The sequence below is a fragment of the Amblyomma maculatum genome, chromosome 10 (assembly GCF_055883805.1).
Source record: "Amblyomma maculatum isolate TAMU_Amacu chromosome 10, ASM5588380v1, whole genome shotgun sequence".
NCBI classification, from domain to species: Eukaryota; Metazoa; Arthropoda; class Arachnida; order Ixodida; family Ixodidae; genus Amblyomma; species Amblyomma maculatum.
Genome location: NC_139353.1, coordinates 109,663,002 through 109,690,941, shown reverse-complemented (window position 1 = coordinate 109,690,941; position 27,940 = coordinate 109,663,002). Strand labels below are relative to the sequence as shown.

Genomic DNA, 27,940 nt, shown 5'->3' with positions numbered 1-27,940 from the left:
ATCACAATATTTATAAAGTTTCGCAATGCACCGCGTGATGATGATGACTGGAATACTTCGTACGCTGTCAAAAATCGCTAAAGCAGCTCCAAACATTGTCATACAATGTAAGGACCGCTCCAAACGTGATTAGGTGCTTTACAAAGCGGGAATAACAAGCATCACGCCATGGTCTCAGCCACTAGCTCAGCGCTGCATTTACCTACAATCAGCATTGCGAGAGAGGTGTTTAGGCAGTTCCTTTAGCATTGGTGATATAAAGAAATAAGAAGCAAAATTTGGAGCCCGTCTTATTAAAACGATCTTATTAAACGTTCTTATTAAAACTGTGGCCTGATAAATGGTTCCTAAGAAAAAGGACTCCTTAGATTCCGCTTGCAAGCGACTTACGCCGAGCCCTGATGATGTTGAAACGATAATCTTACATTTGTGTCGCCATTCGGGCACTTAGACGTCAGTATGTTTCACCTTAACATCCCTTCCTGGAAACAGAAAAAAATTACCCATCTTTTCAATGAATGTACATTTTAATATGGTGTAATAACGTTAACCCGGGCTTCATATGTAGCAAATGCGCTGCCAGAAAAATGATCTTTTGAACCGTGAGTTAAGAATGGGGCACAACTTGCACTTCTCAGAAAAAACATGCATTCAGTTGCAAACCCCCCAGTCGAAAAATACTACAGGAATTTTTTGTTGTACAACAGGAATTTCTATTGTACGACATAATTTTGTGTTGTGCGACACGAACTTCTGTTGTGCAACACAACACGGTCCAGTTGTACTACAGGAAAGTATGTTGTACAACAGAGCTCTTTGTTGTACAACACAAGACTGCTCTGTTGTACTACAGACTGGTCTGTTGTACAACAAAGCACTCTACAACAGAGCGCAACTCTGTTGTACTACAAATTGAGTTGTACAACAAACTGGTCTGTTCTGCACTGCTTATGAATTGCATATCCATAAAGTAAATTTCTGTGTCTAACTCGCATCATCTATATGTGTGTTTTGACATATAGATGCAACCTTTCATGGGTGCAATGCTGCTTGCTTACGCCCCTTAAAAGGGTCCATCAGTACTTCAATGCACTCTTTCTGGAGGGGGGCAACTTAAAGCAGAAAAAGGATATACATATGTCTTATTGGTCACTGAATAATTAATGATGATTGTTGTATGTCCTAATGATCGACCTAAAAAATCTCTGTCATAATTACTGAATTAAGCAGCTTTAAATAACCGTAATTTCATTTGCCTTGCACACATGGAAGGTTGCCCGAAAACAGCACATATCATTATATGCATGCAGTTGAGAACTATCAGTTCAAATGTTAAAATGTGTGGGTCAATCTTTATAGGTGTGTGTGTGTGTGTGTTGTACTTGAGAGCTCTTGCCGTGCACATGTATTCCATCTCGCAAGGTTAAAATATGTATATTGCAATGAACATGGGAAAAACACTATTAGGGGGCTGTAATTAGGTCTCCAAGCATATTGTGGTGAATCCATAGCTTTAAGTAGTACTTTGTGACCTTTGTTGCTTCTTTATCTGATAAAGTTGAACATGCTAAATTTTACTTGTACATGTTTTTGCCCAGTTTATTGTTTGATTTTGGATTATGTACTTCTCGAGAAATTTTATATGGTATGTGACTTGAGAGGCTAAAGTTGAATTGTTAATTGCATCACTGCTAATTGATTCCTATTTAAGACTGACAATTAATGTAGTGCATTTGAATTCGATATAAGCTATCCAAAGATGTATGATTTGATATATACAGCAGGATTTTCAATTTTTATTCTTATCATTAAACCAATTACCTGTACTGCATGTTAATAGACAGCATATATTTCAGTACAAATATACATGGCATAAGTTATCTAATGATATATAACTTGATGATGTACAAGCACAATGTATTTCCCATATAGCTAACAAATCATAATTAAGACCTACAATTAGCCCTCTCAACATAAGCTATTAAATGATATATAAACCTTCCTATTTCATAGGACGAAATTTATTTTTAAATAGAACCTGCAATAATTCCGGTGAATATTGAGATAAGCTACTCATTCATACGTGATGATTTCATGGCCTGAGCTTCCATTTTTATTCACATTTACCCAATGACACTTCATTAAGGCTTGCAATTAGTCTAGTGCAAATATACTCAACATAAGCTCTCCAGAAATATGACTTGATGCACTGTAATGTCGAATAATAAACACTACTATCTAGCTATGAAAATTAATTTTGACCTGCAATAATTCAGCACAATGGTACCCAATGTAAGCCATATATAATGAAACACATAGCTAAATAATGTAAGCTATCGAACAATTTATCATTTCATGTGTTTAGTTCATACCTAATCACAATATACAAACAATACCAATTATAATCACAGTGTAGGGTTGGTTTCATTCAAATATACTTGGCATAAGCTATTCAGGGATATTTGACTTAGTAATGCAATAAACTCAATTTAGTCACATTTAACCAACTAGCAGTAAGTGAGACCTACAATTAGACACTTACAATTACACTTAACATAAACTATTTGAGATAGATTGTACTCAACATAAGCTGGGCAACCACTGCAAATAATTTTGGTATACACATTTTTTGTCGACATTACGACCAATCTTCTACTTTTGTAATCAATGACTTTGACTGAGCGATGCATCATGCCACCTCCAGAAATTATTCAGAGCCTCATTTTTAACTAAAAACAAAATAGCTTTTTATACTGATATTAAGGTATCATGCATTCAAATTGGAATTTGTCACTTGCTGATTTTGCATGTCAGTAAGCACAATGATATCCATGCAACACATACCTGCCATGCATTAATGGCACAAGTTTCATTTATTTAGTTATGCTCTAAAACAAGCGAATTGAGAAAATTATCAACAGCAGTGGTTTGCCAGGAGTTCAAATTTCTAAATCTATAAGGAGGGCATAGATGGTAAAAAAGCGGAATTCATTTTTATTTTTTTATTTCTGGTAATGTGTCAGTGAGGACTGCAGCTTTTATAACTGCGATGCTCGTGAGAAAGAAAGCAAACAATTACTTCATGAAAGAACAAAGGCTGTGTATTTTGAACAGAAAAGCTAAAGTACAATAACTTGTTGAGAATTAAATTATGCAGAATTTACCAAGGACTGTGTAAAATGTGCGGAGAATCTATGCAGCATTTCAGGCGACTAGCAGTTGACGTTATCAAACCAACTTGCTCTTCAACACCACTCACATATTACAGAGATGCAAAGTGCTGCAAAGTGTGCAATTTTGCACTATAATATATTAGATAACCATAATAATTGGTGCACACCAGTAACATACATATAATAGCTAGGGTAGTCGCCACACTCACTGTACATATTTTTGTACGAAGTCATGGTTTCTTTCACAACAAGCCAGCGATTGGTGTTGTGGCTCTCTGCATACATGCTCATCTTTCAGCACTATTAAACGAAATTCCTCGTAATGTGTAAATAAAATATTTGTTACAAACGAAGCAGATGCCTTCAGAGAAACAAGCAGATGTGTAGAGAAACTATACTAATCAGCAGAGAGTCTATTTTGAAGATGTGGTGCCCAAATCGCTTCATTGTTAAGTACCTTTTTTATAGGCTGAATTCATGGAACGTTAAAGGCAAATGTTATTGCATAGCTGAATGAGATAACATAGGACAAAACTTGCCAAAACAAAATTATACAGCAACACGAAGCAGTTCTATTGGTGAATGTCATACAATGTTGTGCGCAAAGCACATATTGCCATTAAATGAACAGTTTGCATGGCACCAAACACCAAGCAGCAAAAGGCTAAAAGATTTGGCAGGTGGATGCGGCTCTTGCCACTATCATTCAATTTCTTAAACACCAGGTGTGGCACTCATAATTACCACCGCTTAGGTAGGAATGAGAAAAGGCAAATTTATAAATTAAATTAAACTGAGGTAAACAGTCTAAAGAAATCAGACAGCGGAAAAATAAAGTAAAAGCAGCAGCAAAAAACAGCACATATAGCAAAGGCTAACATCTGTTATGGAAGACAAAACTTCTCATATTATACGTGGAATTCAATCTAGGCTGTTCTTGTTTGTACACATAATCACCTCGTTTCGTAAATTACCCCACAACAGGTTAATAGTTTAGCTTCCAGCTCAACAACAGCGGTCTGAGACCACTGCATGGCTAACAGCAAAGCTGCGAACTTCTTATATAGTCACACATCCTGGGCACTTAATTTTGCCAGCATGAACTTACAGAAAGTATTGAACAATGCATGTTAAATAATAAAAATAATGCACAAGGAAAAACCGAAATCATGAGTTATTAATTATACAGTACAAAACTTTACATTGTGGATATGTAAATTAACCAAACAGTAATATATTAAGAAAGCACATCTACAAACAAGTAAAATGGATAAGACAATGAAGGTGAAATGAATCAGAAAGGCTATTATAAAAAATTGGCAAAGTCTTCATGATGTAATTACCACCGTCATATGCACTGCTTGTATAATCTTAGGCTTTAAACAAGGTAGACAAAGCAGTGAATATAACTGTGCATTCTAGGAAAGCAATGCAAAAAGAATGAAACAAAGGAAAGCATAGACTACCTAGTAATATAAACTAGTGTGCAAGAAAAGAAAGCACACAGCACTTGTACTACAGCACATCCTGCCTGTTTTTTAGCTCTTTCCCTCTTCCAAAGGCAACATATATAAACCATGCATCTGACTTCTCGATCACATAACACATCAATTTTTAGACCGAAGTAGTCTCTGGACCCTGCACAGGGTTAAAGCTTTGATAGTCACGAATTCCATCTTAATTAGGTTTCGCGCCGCAGCTCCAGAACAGCGTGACTAAACTAATTGGAACTCCATGCTTCTGAGCGCCTAGCACGGAGGAAGTATTCCTTTCTCCGTGGCACCTAGAGATCCACATCAGTGTCCAATCTAGAATGCCGGCAACCAGCTTCAGTGTTCGAGCAGTGGTAATCTTAATTATCATAGCGGCTGCCTCAGACTATCCACATCGAGACATGAACCCACGAATGTGAAGTGTGCTGCGGGTCATAAAAAAAAAATGTAGCTCTTCGTCCATTTGCTTTTGTCTTCCAGGCTGGCAAGATAGTCAGAGAGTGGACTCGAATTCTGACTTGGCTTGCCCTTTTCTCCGCCTATTTTTTGATACTTTATGATTTATCTTTTTCTCATTTTTGCCAGGGCCTATTTTTCCCAATAACCAGTGGAGCCCAAGGCAGCGTACCATGCAGTATTAGTGTGCAACGCCTAGGGGCACTGGGCCTCAGCGGGGCTCTCGTGGCGCTGATTTATGGGTTGTTTCGACTCAGATAGCACATGTACGGAAGATTTCGAGCGGCAATGACCCCTCTGCGACATAATTTTCTTCATAACGAAGGCTGCACATCGTTGTAGCAGTACGCGGAAGTATCAAAAAGCACAAATCTCGAGCAACGACGCTCGCAATGCTGAACAAGGCCGAAAGAAAGAAAATAACGAGGTCCTTTTAACGGTCTTAGCAGTAGAAACTGCAGAATACAGCTAGATAACTGCACTACAACCTTCGCACCACCTTAGATGTTTGGCAGTTGGAGCCAAGGTTTCAGTTTCGTTATTGCAGCTAGATAGCTTTTATGTAATTTAGTCAAACAATTTGACCCAGAACACTGCGCTTTATGTCATAGCTAACAATATTTTAATTTTGTTTAATGGAAAACCATACTACCCTTTGCAAGGATATCGCATCATTTCATTAACTTCGGCAAGACACAATGTTGCAGTGGCCTAATACGACTAGTGAAACTGCCGCGTTCATCTACTTTCGACTGAAGCGCCACTAGACAAGGTCAATGTACAACTGGTCGCGCAACTCGGAAGAAAACGCGTGCAGCTGCCTACTGCCAGCGGCATCAACTCGATGATGAGGGCTCCTGCGAACTGTGAGGCAAATTACTAACGCACAGAAAATAAGATCTGCCAGAACTCCAAAGAACTAGAAAGTAAACATAATATTCGCGCTCAGGAATGAATGCAGTTTTTCTTTCTTGCGTAAGAAAAAACGTGTCACGTTTTTAATAATATTTTAACTCGTTTCTAACGGCCTCTCTCGGCCACTTATTATCCGCTGCGTAGTTGCCCAAAGCTCAGATAAGCTTTTTTTCATCCGCGTAATGGGTGTGTCGTCGGCTGCGGTTCAACGTTCATCGTTGCGTGCTGCGTACAGAGTGGGTTATCTGTAACAAACAGTCAGTATTTCATTCTGCTGGTTTTGGTAGAGCTTTACTGCAAGGCGAAGACTGTCTGTGCTCGATGAGAAACTGATTGCCGCTGCATGTGCGCATTTCCGGACGATGGGACAATGCTGCGTCACAGCTCGGCGGCTCGGCTCGGCCTCCCAGGCACGTCGCAAAAGTGGTGGCTTGCTTTACGGATACACGTCTGCATGAGCGGCGTATCGCTGCATGTTTTAATTGAGCGGTGAAGGTGAGATTTTATTGCCCCCAAGAAGCGTGTCGCATTTTTCAAAGCCTTCCGTTCCGCTCCCCTTGCTGCGTGTTTTGCTTACTGCGTCGTATTACCGCACCAACGTTCGCTGAACGTGCTTTAGCTGTTATTACAGTGATGTTCCTATTGTCAATGGGATCTTTCTCATGAACATGTTAAATGCTTAAAGGGAAGGTGCACCGGTTTTAGATTTCGATAAGTTTCGAGCGGTTGAATGAATTTAACTTGTACTTAAATCATGCGAAATATCTTGGCGCTAGCATTTGAAACAATGGCGCAATTAGCGATTAAAATTGCCACGGCTATCAGGCTTCACCGCACTGCACAGCGACGCATGATGACGTCATTGACGGTACCGGTACATTTTCTGCATAGACACACTTGGTTTGAAGACATGAAAAGAAGGCTGCTGAAAACAAAACCCTAGAAATGTTGATTAGCACCGCCAGAAAGTGTGCAGCAGAACGTGGGCGAAGGCAACGAACATCAGAAATAGTACCGTCCGTGACGTCATCACTGAACTTCTCCGCAGAACTTTAGTGCTGTGAGGCGAAGCTCGAGGGGTAATCTTCGATTACGCCATCAGTTTGAATGCTAGCGCAAAAACACTTTGCATGCATTGCCTACAGCCTATGTAGATTTGAATCCTAGAATATCGCAAAATTCTCGAAAAGTGATGCAGCTGCTCTTTAAGTTGTAAATTTGTAACCTCACATTGACTCCTTTCAGTGGCAAATGAAGCGCGAGTAAAATATGGGAATCATGAACAGGGCAAGATTTATTGGAGCGAAGCTATATCGGAGATATTTTCACTTCTCAGACGCATTAACTTCTAAATACTAGCAATCCCAATTTGAATTGCTTACCTAAGCTCTTACAGGTTGGCGTTCTAGCGCTAGCGTTAGTTATTCCGTTCGTTTGTTTTTGTTCTTTGACGCTGATATGTATACTTTGTTAGCAAGATCTTTTACCCTTTTATAATCTCACCGCGTCTCGTTTGGAGACCTACGCTCAGGTCATTTTGTTATCACGAGGATTTCATGAAGACCGTGACGAATGAGCGGTGGTCGCTCTCCTACACTTAGATTTCATTGTCGTGAAGCGTCTATGTAAGTAATCGTGAATTAATAAAGCCTGGCTTTCTGTGCAGCGCAGCTTCACTCATTTATGCCCTTAGTGAAATGCCTCAAGCCATGTTGTTCTATCCATGTGCTTGCCGAATTCACTTGAAGGCCCTTGTTCACAAACGTGCCCGAAGAAATAAGCCCCAGAATGCGTTTACATGACGCGCGACGAAAGGCTAGGCTAACGACGACGGAGGCAGAACGATGCTATGATAAGGTGGTTAGATGCCGTAACATTTCAGTTAACGTAAAACTTGACAGTAGAAATCAAATCCATGTCAAGTAAAGTTGGCTGAACAGTTACGGTGTCCATTTTTCTGCCTTATCCGAGCATCGTTCTGCCTCCGTCGTTGTTGGCCTTGTTTTTCGTTCATAAGTTAAAAGACAATCAAATTCCCCACCAAAAGTACATCACTGTGACGTCACAAGCAACGTCACGTGTTTGTTGTGCCACACAGTTCGCAGGGGGCGCTGGGAAACTAAAGCCTCGCTCAGAGTCGACACGCAGGCTTCTATGGGAGTTACGCTACCATTTGTTCTTCTACCATGCCACTAGATGCGCGCAGCTTACTTTTGTGTAAAGTCTACTTTGTAACAATTCTGTACCTAAAATGCTTGTCACGCGCTGGATACAAAATCGGAAATAGTTTTTTGTACTTTCATGGTCTGGCACGCTGAAAATTGGCAGTTACAAACTGCATTTGCTGACGAATTCTGCTAGGTGACTTTAGCGCCTCCTGTTGTTCGTCAGTGGCGGAGTGGAGCCGCTGAAACGTAGTCTGCTGCACTTACTTTGCTAATACCATCCATGCGTGACGCGTAGTAACAGCGGCATGGCCAACGTTTTTAGATCCCTTTCAGTTTGAAAGCTGCGGCGCGGGGAGTGTCGCCTTTCCGTTTCCTGCCGCGCGGTGGCGTTCGCCACGCTGTTTGCCCCAAAACGTTGATTTGCCCGACTGGCGCGGCCCTTTGTACCTGCGCTCGCAGTGGTTTTGCACGTGTGCGTGTTTGTGGTGTGTGGTGCCGTGATTATTGCCGCTAGCTTATGTCTACGAAGTGAGTAGCGAACATGTCACGTTGCTTCGTGCCCGGCTGCAAAAGCGGTTATGACTCCCAAACACCTGCTACCGGGAAAAGACATTTTTTTCGGCCGCCCAGTGACCCTGTACATTTCCTAGAATGGCAGCGCATGATTCCCCGACTGGACAGACAGCTTTCGAGCTCTTGCGTTGTATGTGACGTACACTTCCACGACGAGGATGTACTAAAACATTTTGTGCACCAGATTAATGGTGACACCGATGCAAGCAAGCTCACCTGCGTGAACTGATTGAGTCGAGGATGCTCGACTTAACTTCTGACGTTGACACGCCCGATCACAGTGACAGTGACCACATTTACTCGAAAGGAGAAGTCGATGAAAGCATACTGTACTATTTTTCAGGCTATGTGGTCCACAAATTCTCCAAAACCTCAACTTGCACTTCCTGCATGGAAGATATCAGCTCTCATGTGCCAGTTGTTGGCAAAGACTCATACCTTACAGTGTACAAAAGCTTCAAGCAAGGATGCCTAAAGCATCCCACAAAAAAGATGCTAGAGTTTACTAATATTGTGAACAAAGCAGTTTCGGTTTCCTTGAAAGGAGGTCCAGTTTTTGGGGACATTTTTTGGGATGTGCTTGATGAGCTGGAATTCCAAAACCTTGCCCGGCTTGGTTGTGCAGAACATAAGGCCACTTTTACATGCCAGGTTCTGCATTTCGTCATAGTTACACGCATGCACTTCTATGCGAGACCAGAATCCCCGGCTGGAAAACAGAGAAAAGGTTGCCATTGCAAATAAAAAAGCTTGCCTTCTGTAGCCATTCTCTCTGTGCTTCCAACTCAGTGTGCCTGCATTTAATGCTTGCCTATGCTCACTGAAATTATTATTCTAAAAATTAAAGTGCAAAACGCTGCTCCCGGCTGTGCGATCATTGCAAATAAAAAGCTCGTCTTCTGCAGCTATTCCCTCCGTGTATCCGGCTAAGTGTGTCTGCATTTAATACTTGTGTCCAGTGAAATTGGCATTGTAAAAAACGTGAAAACGCTGCTCGTATGTGCGGTGCTCTGTTGGTAACAGCGCGGAATTTCGTGAATGCGATCTAGAAACGGAACATCGCTGGTTCTCATTTCTTAATGTGTCGTGCATTCTCCCGAATAACTATTGATAGCTTTACTCCAACAAATACTAAAATGTCTAGGATAAACGTCGCAAATGCGATGCGATAAAGCGCGAGGCAAATAAACGATCTTTTTTTTTTTCGAACAGGCATCAGGCGAAACAGTTTTTTTAACCATGAGACTGAAGTTTTAACGTGACAGCTCCAAAAGCCCAGCAAATTTGAGCTCTACGTGTCCGTTCCCAGTTTTATCGCGGATGAGAACCGGCGAAGGCTGCCACCACACCAACACAGAGTGCGAGCGGTTTCGGGCCGACAGCGACAGCAGCGCCGCGTGGCGAGTGGAAACGGACGGGAGCCGCTTTCTCGGGAGTGACTCGGGGGAGCTTGCAAACTGAAAGGAATCTAAAAACGTTGGGCATGGCGGCGTCGTAATGTCAGTTGTTCGTTTTTGAAGTTGAAATACTTCGCTAAAGCCGGTGTTTGCGTTCGTCGATGATTGCTGCGCTTTGCTTTGTGCGTCCAGCGTGCAGTGTTCTATACGGTTGGAGTTGTTGGTTGATATAGCGAGCGGTAACGTCAAACGCTTGAGAAGCGCGGAAGCCCCGTACCTGGCAATGCGTTCACGTTCAACGCTGCAAGCGTCTGCCGGGTTCGAACCGCACCGGAAAAGAAGCACTTGAGGCAAGTCATCGCATTTGCAGGTAAAGCATTCATTATAGTAGTTGTTCTGCCTGTGCTGCAACGCTTGCGATGCACTGTTGTGTACGCGAGCATCTGTGGCTGGATACCTCATTTAGATTTAACTGCGTAGCGCAGCGATGGTCCTTGTTATATTCTTCGGTGCACCTTGCACAACCCAGTGTTCGTAGAACATTTGTATCGCTATTTGCAGTTCCTTTTAATAAAGTGCTTCTACTAGCAGTTCGATATAAATGCCGAAGTCAGTGTTCAGCCTAAAATAATGAACATCTGAATGAAAGGAAACGGAGCTTAGTTTTCTCTTGCGCAAGTAATATGTGCGTTTCAAGGTAATGCCGGAAACATCGATTGTAGTGTAGGACTCGTGAAACGTGAGGAACTACTGTTTGCATTTCAAAATTCGTCGCGTTTTCTTGCGTTTTCTTGTGATTTGGAAGCCCGTCAATGTTTGTCAGCGACATGCAGAAATGCTCAAGTAAAGTTTCCAAACAGTCATACAAAGAGCTTTACTTCTATTTTTTTTTTCGCGACATTATGCAGGCCAAGCAGGAGTCTCATGGCCTACTGCGAGGCCGCTTTCCATGCACTTGCCAGTTCATAGCGGGTTTGAAAAGACATATGTACTCAGATTTTTTTTTAACACAATGAAGCAGCCGTGCTTATTTCACAGTAGCAATAAGGGACCGTTGACATCACAAACTGGGGAATACAGCGCTACTTGCTAGATGGGGGACAGGTGAAGGATAACACACGAATGAACGTGTCCCCGGTCTACCAAGTAGTGCAGTATTCCACAGTATGATCAACCAACTGGCCCCCATGTTTTCATTGTTGACATTACAAAATCAATGTGAAAAGCCCTTCATTGTTTGTCAGCCATATGCAGAAAGGCTGAAAGGAAGTTTCCGAACCAGCATATAAAGAGCTTCACTTCTAATTTTTTTTTTTTTTTGCGAAGTCACATTATGCAGCCCAAGCAGGAGTCTCATGGCCCTACTGCGGGGCCACTTTCCATGCTATTACCAGTTCATAGCGGGTTTGAAAAGACATATGTACTCAGATTTTTTTTTTTTTTTACACAATGAAGCTGCCGTGCTTATTTCACAGTAGCAATAAGGGACCGTTGACATCACAAACTGGGGCATACAGCTCTACTTGCTAGATGGGGGACAGGTGAAGGACAACACACGAATGAACGTGTCCCCGGTATATCAAGTAGCGCCGTATTCTACAGTGTGATCAACCAACTGGCCCCCGTGTTTTCATTGTTGACATTACAAAATCAATGTGAAAAGCCCTTCATTGTTTGCCAGCCAATTGCAGAAAGGCTCAAAGGAAGTTTCCGAACCAGCATACAAAGAGCTTCACTTCTAATTTTTTTTTTTTTTGCAAAGTCACATTATGCAGGCCAAGCAGGAGTCTCATGGCCCTACTGCGAGGCCACTTTCCATGCGATTACCAGTTCATAGCGGGTTTAAAATGACATATGTAATCAGATTTTTTTTTTTTTACACAATAAAGCAGCCGTGCTTATTTCACAGTAGCAATAAGGGATCGTTGACATCACAAACTGGGGAATACAGCTCTACTTGCTAGATGGGGGACAGGTGAAGGACAACACACGAATGAACGTGTCCCCGGTCTATCAAGTAGCGCCGTATTCCCCAGTATGATCAACCAACTGGCCCCCGTGTTTTCATTGTTGACATTACAAAATCAATGTGAAAAGCCCTTCATTGTTTGTCAGCCGTATGCAGGAAGGCTCAAAGGAAGTTTCCGAACATAGTCAAAGAGCTCTACTTCTAATCCTTTTTTTTTTTTTTTGTCGCGAAGTCACATTATGCAGGCAAAGCAGGAGCCCTCGCCAGCAGCAGCACCGGCAGGTCTCACAGCCCAGCTGTGAGGCGGCTTTCCATGCAATTACCAATTCATGGCAGTTTTGAAAAGACGTAAGTACGGAGATTTTTTTTTTTGCACATTGAAGCAGCCGTGCTTAATTCACAGTAGCAATACGTGACAGTTGACATCACAAAATCAATGTGAAATGTTTTAAAATTTTGCAGAACGGATGAACTGATTGAAAGAGAACCCTTCTTGTGCTGCTTAATGAGTATTTTAATATGTTCTGCCAGTTTGCTGGACAGCAGTTCGGATGAAAGTATTCTAAAACATACAAAGCATGAATAACGTCATGACATGTGGGCTTTTAAAAAGTATTTGCTTTTAGTCTGAGTGCACAAAATGGCCAGCGTCGGGGGGTTTGCTGAGCATTTAGGTCTCACACTGCAAAAAGGCATGCAAATGGCTATGATTTGCAGCCAGGGAGCAACTTGATTGTGCTGTCATCAGCATGGCAATCTAGAGTACTCAGATAGTGTACTTTGGGCTGCATGGATGTCATCTGCCAATAATTCTTCTTTTATGATAGTGTGCATTTATCATGCATCCCCACACTGATAGAGCTTCCTTGAGCTGTTTTATCTTGTCCATTAATGTCATCATCACGTTTATGACACAGTAGGTGACAGTTATCTAAATATCAAGCTAAACCGTATTGGGGAGTTGTTCTGTACCAAAAGGAAACGATCTCTGCACTACGAATAATAATACATTTGACGAGTGTTAGCAAAAGTGAATGCGGTGTATTAATGTTGCTGCACACAAATATATAATACAGCACATGCATGCCTTGAATGCTCTAGCTACACATTGTTTTGTGTTTCTGTGGCACCTTTGTGAACAGTCACAAGTGGTAAAAGCTGTATACAGACTAGGCACAGACGTGAAGGCACTCCCATCAGTATGTCAGCACATTCTCAGATGCAGGCTATTCGAAACCAGTTGTTTCCACTAGATGCCATCGGTGCAGCCAAATGCGCCTCGGTTGAGCGCTGTAAATAGCCGTACTGGCAACTGTACCTATGGGCTATTATAAGTGTAACCAACTGGTCACCATCCCACAAGGCATCGTCATGTTCAAGAGTTGCCAGTATTACAGTAAAACGTGATAGGGCAGCATGTTTGTATATCAAATGTATATCCCATCATTCCTTTTATGTGCTTCCTTTGTTACGCTTTATCTTCTAAAAGGGCAGTTGGTCTTGCTGTTAGGTAATGAGAACCTAGATGTGAAACAAGCATTCATTACATCCGAGGCGCTGCTTATTTCTTAGCAGCTCCAAGGAATCGAGCAGCATGCAATTGGCCAGCAGCTGTTCCTTTTAAGCCCACATTGTCGCAATACCTTTACAACTCGCAAGCTGTGACTGGGCTTTTTCATGTTGTCTGCTTTTAAATTGTGCTTGGCATATGCACAATATTGTATGGAATAGAACATGTCCTCGAAAAGAAAATCATTTCAGCTCTTCATTGCAACCCAGTCACACAATACTGTTTCCAGCTCGTCTTTAGGTAGCTTGATACCTTTTGCTGACAGACTATTTATCTTGATGCTATTAAAGAGCATGAAGTCAAGATCAGAAATGGTTTGGCAGTTTGCACTACACTTTTTGTTGCTCAACAATCTGTTCATGTCCCTTGATTTGCTCAGTGACATGACACCCAGTGTTTACTATATATGTGTTGTGTTGTGTTGGGTTTTTTGGCGCATAAGCAACTAAGGCTATCATGCGCCACGAGCAAGGTGAAAGTTTTGTTTTGCAAGAAATGGGAAAATGAGTGTGTTAAAAACTAATTTGTTTAAAAACTCTCCTTTTAAAAACTTGGGTTGTTTTACATCCAATGGCGCTTAAGCTGCCAACACCATGATGTGCCTAGCACAATGTTTCAGTTTCTCTTAGTGACGTATGTTTCATTTTTTCCTACAGTTTGTGTAAAACATTTGCTTCCCTTATGAAACTAAAAACACAAGATAAATCAACAAGTCCATCATCATCTAAAATCAGTTTAGGGTGAAAAGGAATGTATTTGTAAAATTTTGCAAAAAATTTTTTTGTTATCCTTTCAAGACTTGTGCATGTGAATAAAATGCGGTTAATAGTTAGTTCCTCTCCGCATTTTTCGCATCGTGGTTTCTCTTCTTTTTTCAACAAAAAATTGTGTGTCAGGTGCGTGTGTCCAATGCGGAGACGGCATAGGATCACTTCTATAAAACGCTCCTTATGCCGGCACGACATCCATTCTCCCAAAATGGGCTTTACTAAGTGTAGTTTATTTCCCACTTCACTGTCCCAGGCAGACTGCCATTTTTCTTTTAATTTGAGATGTACAAGTTTCGTACAGTCTTTGTAAGGTATGCCTATACTCTTTATTTGTTTGTCGCGGGCTTCAGCAGCACATGTGTCTGCTCTGTCATTCCCTTTAATGCCCACGTGACTCGGGACCCAGCAGAATTTTACGTTGTATCTTCGAGCTATGGCTGTTGTTATATTGTGTATTATGTTTCCAAGTAAAGGAGCAGCTGCATTTCTGGAATTTAGAGCTGTGAGAACACTTAGAGAGTCTGTAAATATAATGCTGTTTATGACATTCTCTTTTAATATTTTCTCTACGGCAACAGAAATGGCATAGGATTCAGCAGTGAAAATAGACGCACAGTGTGGAAGTCATGATTTCCACAGAATCTCCTTGCACAACTGCACTTCCAGTGTACACAGCAGTTTTAGATCCATCGGTATAAAAGTCTGTGAAGTTTTTGTACTTTTCCTGCAAGTTTAGGAATTCCTGAATAATGTGCTCTTGTGAGGTTTTGGTTTTTGGAAACTGTGTGAGAGTGAGGTCACAGATTTCAGGGAGACTGTACCATGAAGTTAGAGGGCTGTTGTTTTGTGCGACATCAGGCAAGGTGTCCAGGATCTGCAGCTCACTGCACATGCCTTCGAATCACATGATCAGTGGTCTTGTTGTGTTAGGTTTATTTGTGAAAATTAATCGAGAGGGGCAAGTTGTGACAACTGGATAGCAGAGGTGTTTTTCCTGTGACCTTATTCTTAGAATGTAAGCACATGTGATGGCTATTCGTCTGTCTTCCAGTGAAGGCTCATTTGTTTCTACATACAGGCTGCTTATAGGGGATGTTCTGTATGCACCGCATGCAAGGCGCAGACCTAAGTTATGTAAAGGGTCCAGTTTTTTTAGATATGAAGGCCTAGCTGAACCGTACACTATACTCCCATAGTCCACGCGGGAGTGTACAACAGAACGGTATACATGCAAAAGACATGCCCTGTCGGAACCCCAATGTTTCCACGAAAGAACTTTCAGTATGTTAAGAGATTTTGAGGCTTTCTTTTTTAGTGTGTTTATGTGAGGTAGAAATGTGAGTTTTTTATCGAAAGTAATGCCTAGGAATTTGTGCTCTTCTTTTAATGGTAATTCGGTTCTATTTAAGTGCAAGACAGGGTTGTTCTGAATACCCCGTTTGAGTGAAAACATAACTGCCACCGTCTTTTGGGGGGAAAACTAACCCATTTTTGTCGGCCCATGCCACTAGTTTATTTTTATTTGTATTTGTCTCTCACACGTTGATATATTGGAAGAGGTGTAGGCCATCTGGAGGTCATCTACGTAGAGTGAACACATAATGGAATTTGGAATTGATTTTTACAACAAAAAGCGTGCTTAGAATGCACCCCTGAGGTACTCCATTCTCCTGAATGAACCTTCTTCACAAGGTGGTACCGAGGCGCACTTGGAATGAACGATGTGAAAGAGTCTTTTAAAACACTGAGCATTCGACCACGGATGCCCAAAGCTGCTAGATCACGTAGGATGCCGAATCTCCAAGTTGTATCATATGCCTTTTCTAGATCGAAGAAAACAGCAAGACAATGCTGTCTATGTATCAACGCCTCGCGGACAGTGTTTTCGAGGCGTACTAGGTGGTCCGTAGTTGAGCATCCTTTCTTAAAACCGCACTGATGAATATTAAGAAGTTTACTTGATTCTAAAATAAAGGTTAATCTAGTGTTTAAAATACTTTCAAAAGATTTTGCTAAACAACTAGTTAGCGTTATAGGTCTGTAACTCCCAGGACAGGTCGGCGGCTTGCCGGGTTTTAGATTTCTTTTTATGCAAAAAAGCGGCCGTGCTTAATTCACAGTAGCAATACGTGACCGTTGATATCACAAAATCAGTGTGAAAAGCCCTTCGTCAGACGTATGCAGGAAGGCTCAAAGGAAGTTTCCGAACATAGTCAAAGAGCTCTACTTCTAATCCTTTTTTTTTTTTTTTTGTCGCGAAGTCACATTATGCAGGCAAAGCAGGAGCCCTCGCCAGCAGCAGCACCGGCATGTCTCACAGCCCTGCTGTGAGGCGGCTTTCCATGCAATTACCAGTTCATGGCAGTTTTGAAAAGACGTAAGTACGGAGATTTTTTTTTGCACATTGAAGCAGCCGTGCTTAATTCACAGTAGCAATACGTGACAGTTGACATCACAAAATCAATGTGAAATGTTTTAAAATTTTGCAGAATGGATGAACTGATTGAAAGAGAACCCTTCTTGTGCTGCTTAATGAGTATTTTAATATGTTCTGCCAGTTTGCTGGACAGCAGTTCGGATGAAAGTATTCTAAAACATACAAATCATGAATAACGTCATGACATGTGGGCTTTCAAAAAGTATTTGCTTTTAGTCTGAGTGCACAAAATGGCCAGCGTCGGGGGATTTGCTGAGCATTTAGGTCTCACACTGCAAAAAGGCATGCAAATGGCTATGATTTGCAACCAGGGAGCAACTTGATTGTGCAGTCATCAGCATGGCAATCTAGAGTACTCAGATAGTGTACTTTGGGTTGCATGGATGTCATCTGCCAATAATTCTTCTTTTATGATAGTGTGCATTTATCATGCATCCCCACACTGATAGAGCTTCCTTGAGCTGTTTTATCTTGTCCATTAATGTCATCATCACGTTTATGACACAGTAGGTGACAGTTATCTAAATATCAAGCTAAACCATATTGGGGAGTTGTTCTGTACCAAAAGGAAACGATCTCTGCACTACGAATAATAATACATTTGACGAGTGTTAGCAAAAGTGAATGCGGTGTATTAATGTTGCAGCACACAAATATATAATACAGCACATGCATGCCTGAATGCTCTAGCTACACATTGTTTTGTGTTTCTGCAGTACCTTTGTGAACAGTCACAAGTGGTAAAAGCTGTATACAGACTAGGCACAGACGTGAAGGCACTCCCATCAGTATGTCAGCACATTCTCAGATGCAGGCTATTCGAAACCAGTTGTTTCCACTAGATGCCATCAGTGCAGCCAAATGCGCCTCGGTTGAGCGCTGTAAATAGCCGTACTGGCAACTGTACCTGTGGGCTATTATAAGTGTAACCAACTGGTCACCATCCCACAAGGCATCGTCATGTTCAAGAGTTGCCAGTATTACAGTAAAACGTGATAGGGCAGCATGTTTGTATATCAAATGTATATCCCATCATTCCTTTTATGTGCTTCCTTTTGTTACGCTTTATCTTCTAAAAGGGCAGTTGGTCTTGCTGTTAGGTAATGAGAACCTAGATGTGAAACAAGCATTCATTACATCCGAGGCGCTGCTTATTTCTTAGCAGCTCCAAGGAATCGAGCAGCATGCAATTGGCCAGCAGCTGTTCCTTTTAAGCCCACATTGTCGCAATACCTTTACAACTCGCAAGCTGTGACTGGGCTTTTTCATGTTGTCTACTTTTAAACTGTGCTTGGCATATGCACAATATTGTATGGAATAGAACATGTCCTCGAAAAGAAAATCATTTCAGCTCTTCATTGTAACCCAGTCACACAATACTGTTTCCAGCTCGTCTTTAGGTAGCTTGATAACTTTTGCTGACAGACTATTTATCTTGATGCTATTAAAGAGCATGAAGTCAAGATCAGAAATGGTTTGGCAGTTTGCACTACACTTTTTGTTGCTCAACAATCTGTTCATGTTCCTTGATTTGCTCAGTGACATGACACCCAGTGTTTACTATATAAGAATGAGCTGACGAGAGGGCAACTCATATACTGACCAGTCAGCGCATCTCTTGAATGGACATCGAAGCTTTTTACCAGAGCCTCTTTCTTTTAGTTGTCCTTTTATGAAGCCAGAGGAAAGACAACCAAGCTTTGGAGGGGCTAAAAAGACTAGCAGAATGTCATGCCTGCTCACTACCTTGTTTACATTGTGGGATAGCATGTGCGGGTATGTCACTACTGGTCTCACCTTTTCTCTAGGCTCATCTGCACCAACTTCTACAGCCCGTCACTTCTGGGTGTCTTTTGTAACCCCTTTCAAAAGCAAACACAATGGGCCCCAGCTGAAGTCAGCCTAGCCAATTGAATTTGAAAACTAGAATGGAGCTTGGGGACACATGACTTACTGATCACAGGTTCACAAAAAAAATAAATCAGTCACTCATTCCTTTCACTAAATTTTATCTATTTGAAAATCAATTAGAAGGAGTCCCTTTTTTAATGTGGAACAAAACACCAGCATACCTGATTCATTGAGCACTCAGTGCTTTGCTTATACTTGCTGTTCAAATATTGCTATCAGCATACTTGCGTCAGCTTTCCTCACCAGCATTGCGTCGCAGGATCCTTGAGAAAAGGCGAGACTGGCAGTTATGCAATATCTACCTAAGCTGTCCCACAATTTGAACATTGCTGTGAGCATGCATGACAGTCCACTTCCCTCTTTATCTCCAATGAAGCTGTGGTCTTTGCTGTCACATCGGAAAAGGCGAAAGAGCTTTTGGTACCAACAATAGACGGTCATTCATGAAACATGCAGAAATGGTAGTGTACGAGTTTCACTCTCAAGCAGCCATTCCTGTGCAGGACAAACTACGCACTGTGCAAATGAAGGAGTCTGGGAACTTAGTGAAATATTGAGCAAAAGAAAATGGTCTCTAATTCACCACAGCATATTGGATCTTGTCCTGTGAGGTCCCATAAGGCATGCTGTGGTGATGTGTACTACTGTTATGAGCAGAAATACAGAATCGCAGAAACTTATTGAAGCCTTCTATATTAGCAAGAAAGGTAACCTGTGTGTCCGCAGTACTTATTTGCCATGGTGAAAGGCTCAGCACATTTTAAAAGTTCACTGTTATGCCATAGTTGATGCATTGATGCGTTCTTTGCACATGTGGTGGCAAAAAGCATATAATGCATACTTTTTTGCAAAGAGAGTAATTTGTTATTCACACTCTTTTACAATTTCTTCCATATGTGCTGTGCTTTTTGGCACCCTTGAATGCTTCAGACGAATAACTAGCAGTTTTTCACAAGTCGTCATAGTTTGCATGAAGCTATTTCTTAAGTACTGCTGAATGTTTCAAATTAGAGGAAGTTGTGTTTGCATGTTGCTCTTCAGAGCGAACATCTAAAGCAGTAAAGCTGTGTGCATTGTTTCTGTGATGTCATTGCATTATGGGATGCAAAGCAGGAAACAACTTGGATCTCGTATTCTTTGACAGAAGTGCTAAAAGCAATTCGCTGATGATGACTGAGCCTTAAAAAGAGCAAAGCAGAGCTTTATTTTGAGTGCATGAATTTGACAGCTTTACTATTTTATAGGTAGAATGAGAGGAAGAAGAGGGTTTGCACGGTTGAAGAACTGAACAAGGGTAAATGGGGTACGCCTCAGTTCACAGATGAGCCAACGTTTCGACAAGTGGACTTTTCTTCGTCTGGGCAAAACGATCATCACTGGCAGGGGTTTAAATATGCTTTTGCTTCCGAAGAAGAAAAGCTGGGGAGGGGAAAGTGGGTGCGAAGAAAGTAGTTGTGAAAAAGTGGGGAGGAGAGGATGGGTGAGAAGAAAGTGGGTTATGAAATGAAAGAAAAAAAAAAATTTAAGTATGTATCTCAACCTGGAACCAGAGATCCTGTGGCCTGTGAAAGCGGCAGTACCAGGAAAAACCACAGTATCGGGCAGATGATTAGTCGCCACTTAGGCGGGTTTGGTGCAGATACACTTTACAAAGGGACAGGCTTTGCGAAGGGCCCTGGTGAGGCATATGTCTAAGGGGGACAATTCCTAAATCTTTCTACAAAGGTGAGGGGGGGGGGAGAACCACAACTGACATGAAAAAAAAATATATATTATTCATAAAAAAAGTTTGAGGACAAATTCAAGCAACAAGTGACAAGGAGAAAATGTGTTTAGAGGAACATGTAAAGTTATGCTATTATGGAAGGGATTAGAGTGTACATGTGGTGTGAATAAACTGTACAATTCACACTATGTGGGATTGTTTTCCCGAATAGTTATGATGCAGAGGGAATATACCGAAGGGATTCTAACGTTCCCTTAGATATATTTATTCCTGCTGGTTCCAATGCATATCTAATTCATAAATTTAGAACATTGGAACCAGCAGGAATATTTCTGGTGACTGATCATCTATCCTGTACAGTGGTTTTTCGTGGTACTGCCACTTTTACTTCTTTTGCAGGCCACAGAATCTGGTTCCAGGTTGAGATACGTACTTAAATTTTTTTTTTTTTTTTGGTCGGTTGTGGTTCACTGTGTGGTTATTATCCTGTGACTGTACTCCCCCTTTCCTCCCCCTACCTTTTAAGAATTGTCCCCCTAGATATATGCCTTATCAGGGCCGTTTGCATAGCCTGTCCCTTTGTAAGGCATATCTGTACCAAACCAGTTTAAGTGGTGACTAATCACCTACCCGGTATTGTAGTTTTTCCTTGTACTGCTGCTTTTACTTTTGCGGGCCACAGAATCCTTGGTTCCAAACTGATAAATACATACTGAAGATTTTTTTTTTCTTTTTTGCTTTCACTTCATGACCCACTTTCTTCTCACCAGTCCTCTCCCCCCACTCCTTCACACCTACTTTCTTCGCACCCACTTTCCCCTCCCCAGCTTTTCTTCTTCGGAAGCAAAAGCATATTTAAACCCCTGCCAGCGATGATCACTTTGCCCAGATGAAGACAAGTCCACTTGTCAAAACATTGGCTCATCTGCGAACTGAGGTGCACCCCATTTACCCTTGTTCAGGTCTTCATACTATTTTATAGTCATTGGTATTACTATTTTTCAGCAATTCTCGGCTATCCCCGGGGGATTTCGTGTAGCAGAGGTGGCCAAGGATGCAAGAGGAATTCAGCTTCGAACATCTAGAGAAGCACCTGCTTAGGGCTCCGGAGTGGTTGAAAGCAGCAGGCGTTGCTCAAAGCCAATGAAGAGGTGAGTGTTTTGTTGCTTCCTAACATTTCGAACTGTAACAATCATTCTTAAACCGACATTCTCAAAAATGTGACTGTTCACACTTTCCAGTCTGCTGTCCTTGTATTTAAAGTGCTGCATTTTTTATTGCCGAGTCTCCTGAGCATTTTCAGCAAAATGACGTGTTAACGAGGCCAGTTGTGTCCAGACATCAGCTAAGGAACACTAGGCCAGTCACACCAAAACGATCACAGCAGTACTTTCACATGCCTGTATCTCAGCTCCGGTAAAAACATCAGACGTGGCTTGGTGGATGTCTTGATAAGGAGAGGCAGTGGGAACAGGTTATCAGAACGCTTACTCAGCAGTTCAGTGTGATAGGGAAGTACTGAATGTATTTATGGCTTCTGCCCACATGACGTGTTGCCCATTGCTGTCATTTGCATGGCACTGCTACAGTAAACAAAGGCAAAATGCAGTGATCCTTATGAAGTAATATTGCATCAGTTGACATTACTAATACCTGCATTCAAAAACGCGCCTCGATTCAACACTCCACCTCCACTCCACTGAGTGGAGAAAACAGCTGCTCCTCCTTCCCAGGGCCAATTCAGATTCATGAACGCCCCTCGGCGTTTGCTTCGACAAGGTCTCTTTGAGAATATGTCCTCCACTCGAAGCAGTGCAAGTACATATGGGAGCGAGATTAAGGTGAACTTTTTGCCTGAAAACTGCGTGCTGAAGTGTGTAATGCTCAGTTTTTCATGTCGAGTCTTCTAAACTTTTGCCAGCAACCTCAATGTTAACAGTATATTGGAACTTGTTTTGCGGGCGGGATAAAAAAGGTGGCTGTGAAAAATGGCAGAAAACACTTCTGCATCTGGCAACAGTCACTGCTGGTGACGAGTTTACGTAGAACATGAGGCAGGCTTAGAGAAATGGTATGAATACCTCGGTTTGCTTGTTTGGTGTGAGGTCTATGTTCACCCTTCGTCGCTTGGTTTTATTTTTATTGCCTGGCTTTGACAGACAACTGAATACATTGCAGAACAAAATTAAGAGCTGCGAACTCCTACGAGCAGGCTTCTGGCCATCAGAGCGCTCGGGGGAGAATTGAAAACATTCGTGTTTCTTCACAGCGCGTTGCAGCATGCACACTGAATTCGGCTCTGCAGAAGCAAATGCTGCCTGCAGTTTCCCAACAAGTTAAGAACCGTAATTTAAAATATGCCTCAGAAGGCATACCCTTCATTAACTGCGAATATCCCTTCGTAGGGCAAGCAAAACAATGTGCTCCCTCGACAGTGCCGCTCGTCTGAAGATGTTAGTAACCCACGAGCGACAGGCAAGCCATTGGTGTGTGGGGTGCAGCACAGATGCACAAACAGCTTCACCGCCCCTCTGGTACCCCCCAGCTTACTGCATGCAACACGCTGTTCCCCCACAAGTTCGCCATCGTCTGTGGAAGCCACCACGCAGGGCAAGCCAGCGTGCGTGCAATATCACACAGATTAGCTCCAGCCAGCGACTCTCGGGCACTGTGCCCACACTCCGGATTTCGCTTTATGAGTGCATTCTTTTCCATGTCTAAAAGGAAAACACAGTACTTTAACTTTATGTTAAGTAGCGCCACAAAAACCCGACCCCGCTCACAGGTTTTATGGCCGCCAGGCGATGAGTGTGTCACCACTTATCGGTGGTAACTCCTGCAGCAAGGAAATAGCTGGCGTACCACTAACATTTCCGCAAGCTTCTTGCACTCTGTTTGTTCTTCCTGGCGCTTGCATTGGCTGCTCAACGTCTCCTTTGGTTAACGTGGCACCTGCTGTGGTCGAAATGCAGATCTCAGTTTCATTGCTGGAGGCGCTCATTCCGAATGATCTTGGGGCTTTCTTCAGGGCTCACCTGCTCTGGTACTGCAACATTCAACTGGCAGGATTTTTTTGTGTCCACTGGCCGGCCTGGCCATCATCTGGCATATTTCTCTCATCTTTCTAATCCCCTGCGATGGATAGCAATGACACCTGTGTGTTTCTGACATTGACAATGTCTGCCTCTGCTAAATCTACATGTAACTTTGCGGTAGTAGCTATGGTTGGGAACAGCACGGCAGGCTCTGCCTCTGCTAAACACATAGTGGGTCTTGACATTGGTATCTTATCGCTACTGGCCTCGCCGTTTTCTGAGCCATCTTGTGGACTCACATGCTCGTCTTTCTCCTCTGGGGCCGGCTCCTTCGTATCTACTAAACCTCCTAGTAATACGGTAGCCACACTTGTTTTCTCTCTGGAATCTGCATTCGCCTCTGCTGTTGTATGCATACTGCCAGCATCGCAATATACTCGACCAATTTTCTTGGGCTTCTGTGCCAATTTCTGATCTAGTGGTGCCCGAAGGGCACTCATAACTTTTAGTCAGTGGAGGCACAACAGCAGGGGTGTAACAGCTGCGCCAACTGCGCCTTATTGATACAGCTGCATGTTGCTGCGCCATAAGTGCGAAATTCGTTAAATGTGCGCCATATTGTGCCAAAATGCCCCGACTAGATGCAAAAGTTGGCCATATGCAGGGAAAGCTTTCTGTTGTGATATGACCAATTGCGATGTTTCATATACTGCAGCATGCATCACTGGCCTTTTATTTTATTTTGAGATGACGTCATGCCATCGTAATGCTTACCCTTTATTTTTCTCTTGCATCGACGTGCTTTTCCGCGCTTCGAGTATGCTGAACCGTAGTGGTTTGAGGATGCTTCACTGTACAGGCAACGGTCCGTGCAGTGAAGCATCCCTCTAAAGCAATGTGGCCATTTGTAACGAGGCAGCACTTCTATTGCATCGCACTGCGAAAAGGGCCGGCTTGTGATTTTGGAGCAATGCTTCTACGCTGAGTTTTAAGTGCTGCATGCTTGTGCTGCATGCTTCTAACAGATATATCTAGTTGGTTTTTTTTTGTGCGGCTCTTGGAGGTTTTTTTGTAGTTGGGCCATTCATGTTAGCAGGGTTGTTTTTGTGCTGTCTCGTTGATAGACTCACTTTCCCATCGTCAGATAGAGGTGCCATCAAATATGGCTTCTGTGTTTGTGAAAATATATTTTGAGGTGGAGGAGGTAATTTTATTTTTTTGGGGGGGGGGCGCGGCAGGTCAGGAAACATGCAGCAACCTTAGATTTTGAATTCCATAACATCGCATTGGAGCCCAAGACTGCCAAAATTAACATTTACAGATGCTAGAACATTGAAATGCTATAACGTCTGCACTGCGCATGAAATGGATAATCTAATATCTGTCATTGCCAGTCCCTAGAAAGCATAATCACAGGCCTAAGATGTGCTCGCTGAAGTTTTCTTTGCTAATACAGTTAAATCTCGTTACAAGAGACACTGTTATAAGAAACATTTTTGTGAATCATCTGAGGGTGACGAGCATGTAAGAGTGCCTCAAAGGTATTAAAGCAAAAAGAAGGCTTGCAAAGTGAAGTGCTTTACCTCCAGAATTTGGGAAGGAATACACTCTGCACTCACAAAAATACATACTAGTATGAATAACTTCTTCAAGCTTTCCTGATTAATTTCCTGTTAATGTGTGTGAATGCATTTATATGCTGATGTGCAGTAAACACGGTGCTTTTAGAATTTTTGGTTACAAGAGACATGTTTTTCGGGTCCCTTGAGTGTCTCTTGTAACAAGGTTTTACTGTTACTTGCCTGCATATTTGCTTTTGAATCAACATTTTTTTTGGTACTGTGCTCATTTCTGGGCTTTTTGAGCATGGGCTGATTGTAGTCACGACTTTGAATTGAGCTCTTTCGGAGCTGCTATCGCACACCAGCTACAGTTTCGCAGACATTAAAACATAGTTTTGTGAGCAAGATAAGATCCCGTGATTGAGAATGTCAAACCACAGTAGAAGAAAAAAAACTGAAATGCATATTCTCTAGCTTTTTTTATTTTCGCTGTCCCCGAAGTTTTAAAAATAAACCTTTTCAGTTTTATGGTTCACAATCATTTCTATTTTTTAGTTGATACCATGCCTCATGTTTTTTATAAACTAAGATGAGTGCAGGGCAACTTGTAACAGAAAACAACGCCAGGTTTATTATCTCTGCCATGAACAAAAACTGTATAGTAAAGCTTAACCATGGATTTTTTCAAACCTGCCAAGACTTGCCTCATCAGCAGTCAGTGACTTTTAAATGTAGCATCCATCCAATGGGGAGAGTTGGATAATGATTTTACAAATTGCTCCATCTTGCTAAGCTAATCGCACTAGTCAGAAATGGCCCGTCATAACACAGTTACACAAATTTAAGTGCCCCGCCATCCTCTGGCAGATCTGCGCAAAGCACAATGGAAGAAGCAATCGCCTCTCGCGTCGGCTGCTGGCAAATGTTAGCGTGTTGTGTCGCTGCTTTCCGCTGTCATGTGTCTTCTCGTGTGCATTGGTGGTGCTTCCTTGCAAAATTCAGCAAGCACCGGATTGCTTTGATAATTAGCTACTAGTCTGCAATTTTCCGTGACTTTTGAAGCAAAAGCTTCACTATGTCATGTAAAGCCAAGGTTGCCGTGTGGGGTTCACGCCGCCACATCGAACGCGTCGTGACCATGGCATCCATCTACGCCCTTCCAAGGTGTTCCACTGCTGGGCTCCAGATATGCACGGCACAGAGGGGGGAAGGGTTTCCTACTGTGCCTTCGTGTGCCACTATGGAGAGCCTCAGTGGGCGAATGTCAGACTTCGTGTTGACTGATGATCCATGGATTTAGAATGCAACATCGAACTGGGCAACACGATGCAAAGGAATGGTGGACACAATAAAAAAGAAAACAGCGGGAAGCAGCAGCGCAGCAAGAATGCCAAGATAGCAGAGAAAACTTAGCCCGAGAAATGACAGTCAGAGAGACGTGAGCGTGACAACACTTCGCTTTCCCAGGGTGCTTTGCGTGGCCACTCGATAGCGTGGCGGAATTACTAGGAATGTCTATTGTAAGGATGCACTTAGAATTTCTCTCCAGTTATTTCACCTCGTGAAAATAAAAATTTGGTTATTCTGTAGCTGACACTGCATGAAAATTGGGAAAAATTAAATGCCCTTTTTGAAACAAACATGGTGGAATCAAACATTTTTCTGAATTTTATCCAGTAATTGGTTGTGTCATAATTGTAACATTGCAGAGTACCTTGCTGTCTATGGTAGACGAAGGGGCCTTTTATGAGCAGTACACTTGCGGTATGAGGCTTAATTCTCAACCTACTCAGTGGAATATTACTCCAATGTTTTCTCCTCTTGCCTGTTTTTCTTGTTGCTTTTCTTTCAGCAATGTAGGCATTTAGCAGCTTTGACCTTGAAACATACGTCAATTAAAAATTATATGCTTTGTCGGCATGCTGACTAAATGAGTGCTAACTAGCTTTGAGAATCAGGAAGCAGGTTATACTTCTTTATGGGTTTTAAATTGATTCTTATGTTTTGTGTTCCTTGCTTCCATGCAGGTTCAAAGGTGGTCGTGGTCTGCGGCAGGTCCAGCTGACAATAATAAAGTGGATAAGTAGCCTTGCATATATGTCCCAGTTCTTATACTCCGTACATAAAGGCATGCTTTTATTTCACAATTAAATATGATGCCTTGTAGACGCACGTGTGCACTGCTCTAGCATTATATGTGAATAAAAGCAAAATCTAAATTTTTTTAATTGAAGAGATGCCACAGATTTAGGACGTACACTGCCACGGAAAATACTGGAGGCATGATAGAAAAACAATGCCGCGACACAATACTCAATGTACGACAGATAACAATACGACACAATGTTACGACATACAACACACAACAGTACTACAAACAGCGGTCCTATTTTACGACAAACAACAGTACAACATACAACAGACAACAGCACTACACACAACAGACAACAATATTACAGACGACAGGGTGCAACTTACAACAGACAACAGGGTCCCATTTTACGACAGGCTAGATTTGTGTTGTATTTTTTGACTGGGCCATTTCCGAGTTCAGATGTAAATATATATATATATATATATATATAGTTTGCGTGCGACTAATGGGCTAAGGAAATTAGAACAGGACCTCGTCTCAATTCTATCCTGAAGAAGAACGGCCCATCGTCCGAAACTGCTGCTAGAATAAAATAGATAATCTGGAAAGTTGTGTGACATCCTATATATATATATATATATATATATATATATATATATATATATATATATATATATATATATATATGGT

The 27,940-nt window shown here is 42.1% G+C and overlaps 1 long non-coding RNA gene across 1 annotated transcript; it reads left to right on the top strand.

Annotated features, from left to right (window-relative positions):
- Positions 1-10,263: 10,263 nt before the first annotated feature.
- LOC146177223 (uncharacterized) lies at positions 10,264-27,253 on the top strand. Its single transcript, XR_014701008.1, has 5 exons — positions 10,264-10,545; positions 12,377-12,492; positions 16,746-16,861; positions 21,564-21,709; positions 27,183-27,253. It is a non-coding gene; the product is annotated as an uncharacterized LOC146177223 (long non-coding RNA).
- The last annotated feature ends 687 nt before the right edge of the window (positions 27,254-27,940 follow it).